General features: G+C 39.5%; 1 non-coding gene across 1 annotated transcript; it reads left to right on the forward strand.

Moving 5' to 3' along the window:
- The first annotated feature begins 3,720 nt into the window (after positions 1 to 3,720).
- On the forward strand, positions 3,721 to 3,827 carry LOC112804663 (small nucleolar RNA R71). Its single transcript, XR_003203272.1, has one exon. It is a non-coding gene; the product is annotated as a small nucleolar RNA R71 (small nucleolar RNA).
- Positions 3,828 to 5,305: the final 1,478 nt, after the last annotated feature.

Genomic DNA, 5,305 nt, shown 5'->3' on the forward strand with positions numbered 1-5,305 from the left:
TATGACCCCAGAGTCCTTTTGGACTGATTGATCTCACTTAAGTCCATAATGGACAAAAGGGAAATGATAATGATTGCAAAGAGATAAATTTTTTTTTTTGAATTTACGAAAAAAATAGAATAAAACAAAATAAAATTAAAATAAAAATTCGAAAATCAAAAAAGAAAATAAGATCAAAGCAAATTGAAGACTGAATCAATGAGTTAATTAAAAAGATTTTGAAAATAGCAATTAGAAAGATGTGATTGAAAAATTTTTATGAAAAAGATTTGATTTTGAAAAGAGGAAAGAGAAAAACACAAAAAGACACCAAACTTAAAATTTTTGAAAATCAAACACACAGTTTTCGAAAATTTTTAAGGGAAAAACACAAAGAGGACACCAAACTTAGAATTTTTATAAATCAAAAAGGGTCTAAGAACATGCAAAAATCGAAAATTAAAAGAAAAACAAAAGCATGCAATTGACACCAAACTTAGAATATGAAACTAGACTCAACTAAAAGACTCTAAACCAACAAAAAATAAAACAGTCCTAATCTAAGCAACAAGATAAGCCGTCAGTTGTCCAAACTCAACAATCCCCGGCAACGGCGCCAAAAACTTGGTGCACGAAATTGCAATCACACTTTTGCAACTCCGCACAACTAACCAGCAAGTGCACTGGGTCGTCCAAGTTATACATTGCGTGAGCAAGGGTCGATCCCACGGAGATTGTCGGCTTGAAGCAAGCTATGGTTATCTTGTAAATCTTAGTCAGGATATTAGAAATTATCAGGATTGATTGTGAAAGACAAAAGAACATGAAATGATTACTTGTTTTTCAGTAATGGAGAATAGGTTGAGGTTTGGAGATGCTCCATCTTCTGAATCTCTGCTTTCCTACTGTCTTCTTCTTCAAACACGCAAGTCTCCTTCCATGGCAAGCTGTATGTAGGGTTTCACCGTTGTCAATGGCTACCTCCCATCCTCTCAGTGAAAGCGATTGCATATGCTCTGTCACAGCATAGCGGAATTCATCTGTCGGTTCTCAATCAGGCCGGAATAGAATCCAGCGATTCTTTTGCGTCTGTCACTAACGCCCCGCCTTCAGGAGTTTGAAGCTTGTCACAGTCATTCAATCATTGAATCCTACTCAGAATACCACAGACAAGGTTTAGACCTTCCGGATTCTCTTGAATGCCGCCATCAGTTCTAGCTTATACCACGAAGATTCCGGTTAAAGAATCCAAGAGATAACTACTTAATCTAAGGTAGAACGGAGGTGGTTGTCAGGCACACGTTCATGGTTGAGAATGATGATGATTGTCACGGATCATCACATTCATCCGGATTAAGAACAAGTATTATCTTAGAATGGAAGCAAGCATGATTGAATGAGAAACAGTAGTAATTGCATTAATCCATCAAGACACAGCAGAGCTCCTCACCCCTAACCATGGGGTTTAGAGACTCATGCCGTGGAAAGTACACAAAGAAAACGTGTAAAGTGTCATAAGGTCACTCCGTACAGATACAATGTCAAAAGATCCTATTAATAGTAAACTAGTAGCCTAGGGTGTACAGAAATGAGTAAATGACGTAAAAATCCACTTCTGGGTCCACTTGGTGTGTGCTTGGGCTGAGCAATGAAGTATTTTCGTGTAGAGACCTTTTCTGGAGTTAAACGCCAGCTTTCATGCCAGTTTGGGCGTTTAACTCCAAGTTTTATGCTAGTTCCGGCGTTTAACGCTGGAATTTCTGAGGGTGACTTTGAGCGCCGGTTTGGGCCATCAAATCTTGGGCAAAGTATGGATTATCATATATTGCTGGAAAGCCCAGGAAGTCTACTTTCCAATACCGTTGAGAGCGCGCCAATTGGGCTTCTGCAGCTCCAGAAAATCCGCTTCGAGTGCAGGGAGGTCAGAATCCAACAGCATCTGCAGTCCTTTTTGGTCTCGGAATCAGATTTTTGCTCAGGACCCTCAATTTCAGCCAGAAAATACCTGAAATCACAGAAAAACACACAAACTCATAGTAAAGTCCAGAAAAGTGAATTTTAGCTAAAAACTAATAAAAATATACTAAAAACTAACTAGATTATACTAAAAACATGCTAAAAACAATGCCAAAAAGCATACAAATTATCCGCTCATCAGTCATGTATTCTCAGCACTAACTCTCCTCACTCAACATCTATGAGTGCTTTAGCTGTGGCTAGGAATGGCCTTCCCAGAATGATGGGGTAGATAGGATTCTCATCCATTTCCAGGACAACAAAGTCTGTGGGAAGATAGTAGCTCCCAACCTTCACCAGCACATTTTCAACTACTCTTATTGCCTGTTTTTGAGTTTTGTCAGCCAATCTGATAATTACATCAGTAGGAGTTAGTTCATTGATTTGGATCATGTTCATGAGGGAGAGGGGCATTAAGTTGATGCTTGCTCCCAAGTCACAAAGCCCTTTGTTAATCTTTGTTTCGCCTATAGCACAAGGAATGTGGAAACTTCCTGGATCATTCATCTTTGTGGGTGGCCCTGGTTGAATGAGAGCACTGCAATCCCTGTTCATCTTTATTGTCTGTCCACCCTTTAATGGACTTTTTCTGGCTAGTAGCTCCTTTATATACTTGATGTAGAAAGGCATTTGCTGGAGGGCTTTAATGAATGGTATATTTACATCAAGAGATGCAAACATATTGAGGAACCTTGAATACATTCTCCCTGCTACACCACCTTTAAGCCTTTGGGGAAAAGGTGCATATGGGTTCAATACCTCCTTCTTCTTTAGCTCTTCCTTGAGTATGGGTTGAAGTACATGGCTTATTTCTTCCTGGTTTTCCTTTTGATCATCCTAGAGGTGTTCTACTCTATTCATACTCCTCTCATCACTTGTGGTTATCATCTTACATTCATCCCACCTTACTTTCTTTGTTTCTCCCCTTGGATTCTTCTCTGTGTCACTGGGAAATCCATCAGTGGGTTTGGGAATTTGTTGAGATAGATACCCTACTTGGGACTCCAATCTCTTGATGTTTTCTCCTTGGTTTTTGATATTGGCTCGCACTTCTTCCTTAAACACCTTGTTGTCTTGGACTTCTCTGCATAAGTTTTCAAGTAGAGCCTCAATCTTTGAGAGTCTATCATCTATTAGAGATGGTGGATTGAGATTAGGTGGTTGAGAAGGTTGGTTAGGTGGGTGTTGATAGGATCTTTGTGAGGTGTGTTAGTGAGTTATATTGTTGTTGGAATTGAGGTTGTGCGTCTCTGATCTTAACCTTGGTCTTGTTGATTTCCTCACCCAAAGTTGGGGTGATTTCTCCATCCAGTGTTGTAAGTTTTGGAGTATGGATCATGGATTTGTCTAGGTGAGTTTCCAACATAGTTGGCTTGCTCCCAGTCACCTTCTTCTCCTATATTCACTCCTTCTTGAGCTGGTGATGAAGTGATGGCTGCCGCAACTTGGTTTTCCTTCACCTTCTTAGTAAGATCTACTAGCTGCTTGGTGATTATCTTATTTTGAGCTAGCAATGCATCCATGTGGTTCAGCTCCATTACTCCCCTAGTGTTACTTCTTTCGGAGGCATAGAAGTAGTCATTCTCAGCAACTGTTTCAATGACATCTATGGCTTCTTCAATGGTTTTCTTCTTGTTTAGAGAGCCTCCTGATGAATGATCTACGATCTTCTTTGACTCATAGGAAAGACCTTCATAGAAAATGTGAAGTTGAACCCATTCATTGAACATATCTGGTGGGCATCTTCTTGTTAAGTCCTTGAATCACTCCCATGCTTCATAGAGAGTCTCACCATCTTGCTGCCTGAAAGTCTGCACCTCAGCTCTCAGCCTGTTGATTCTTTGAGGAGGGTAAAATCTTGCCAAAAATTTATTCACCATATCTTCCCAATTTGTTAAGCTCACCTTTGGGAAGGATTCAAGCAATTTGGATGCCTTGTCCCTGAGTGAAAAAGGGAACAAGAGCAGCCTATAGACATCCGGGTTGACTCTATTAGACTTCACAGTGTCACAAATTCTCAGGAAGGTGGTTAGGTGTTGATTGGGGTCTTCATGAGCACTTCCTCCAAATGAACAATTGTTCTGAACAAGGGTGATGAGATGGGGTTTTAGTTCAAAGTTGTTGGCATGTATGTGGGCTTTTGAATGCTACTTCCATAGTTTCCTGGATTTGGATTGATGTAGGAGCCTAGAACTCTCATTTCTTGCCCAGCACAGTTTGCAGGGCCTTCTCTAGCATGGTTGTGAGTTTCTCCTTCATGATTGTTTTCCAAATTTTCTTCTATGTTGGGTTCAAAGTACTCTTCCTCTTCCTCAGCACCAACAATTCCTTTCCCTCTTGCTTCCCTCCTTAGTCTCCAGAGGGTCCTTTCAGGTTCTGAATCGAAGGAAGTTGAAGCTCCCTCTCTTCTCCCTGTCATACAACAGACAAAACTCACAGCAAGAGATAAAATGAAGAGATTATTCTTGTTAGAGTAATTGTTAGTCTAAGTGATGCAAATTATCAAATAGTTAGTGGGTTAGTGAGCAGAATTGAAATTAACAAAGAACGAAAGAAAACAGAGAGGGTAAAGGGAATGAGGAAGAAACTAAACAAACTGAAGAAAATTGACTGAATCAAATAAAGAAATAAAGAAAAATAAAAATGCTCAATCTAGTGAACTTCCAACTTAATCATTGTTGATTCAAAATCAATCCCCGGCAACGGCACCATAAACTTGATGCACGGGAAACTTGTCTCTCAACAAATCTCCCTTCGGCAAGTATACCGAATTGTCGTCAAGTAAAAACTCACAATAGAGTGAGGTCGAATCCCACAAGGATTGATTGGTCAAGCAATTTTAATTGGAAGATTATGCTAGTGGAGCTAAACAGGATGTAGTTGAGAATTACAGAAAATTAAATAGCAGGTGATGTGTGGAAAACGATCCAGCACAAAACTCATCGGCAAGTGTACCGGGTCGCATCAAGTAATAAAACTCACGGGAGTGAGGTCGATCCCACAGGGATTGAAGGATTGAGCAATTTTAGTTCAGTGGTTGATTTAGTCAAGCGAATCAAGTATTGGTTGAGTGATTTTGTAGCTAACAGTGAGTAAATGGCAGGAAATGTAAAGGGAGAGGGATGAATTACAGAAATTAAAGAGACTTGAAAGTAAAGGTGCTGAATATTAAAGAACAAGAAATTAAATGACTGAAACTTAAAGTGCAAGAAATGTAAATTGCAGTAACTTAAAGTGCAAGAAATATAAATTGCTTGAATGGAAAAAGGGAATTGAGGACTGGGAATTCAAAATTCAAACAAGGGAAATT

This window comes from Arachis hypogaea, chromosome 5 (assembly GCF_003086295.3).
Source record: "Arachis hypogaea cultivar Tifrunner chromosome 5, arahy.Tifrunner.gnm2.J5K5, whole genome shotgun sequence".
In the NCBI taxonomy this organism is placed as follows: Eukaryota; Viridiplantae; Streptophyta; class Magnoliopsida; order Fabales; family Fabaceae; genus Arachis; species Arachis hypogaea.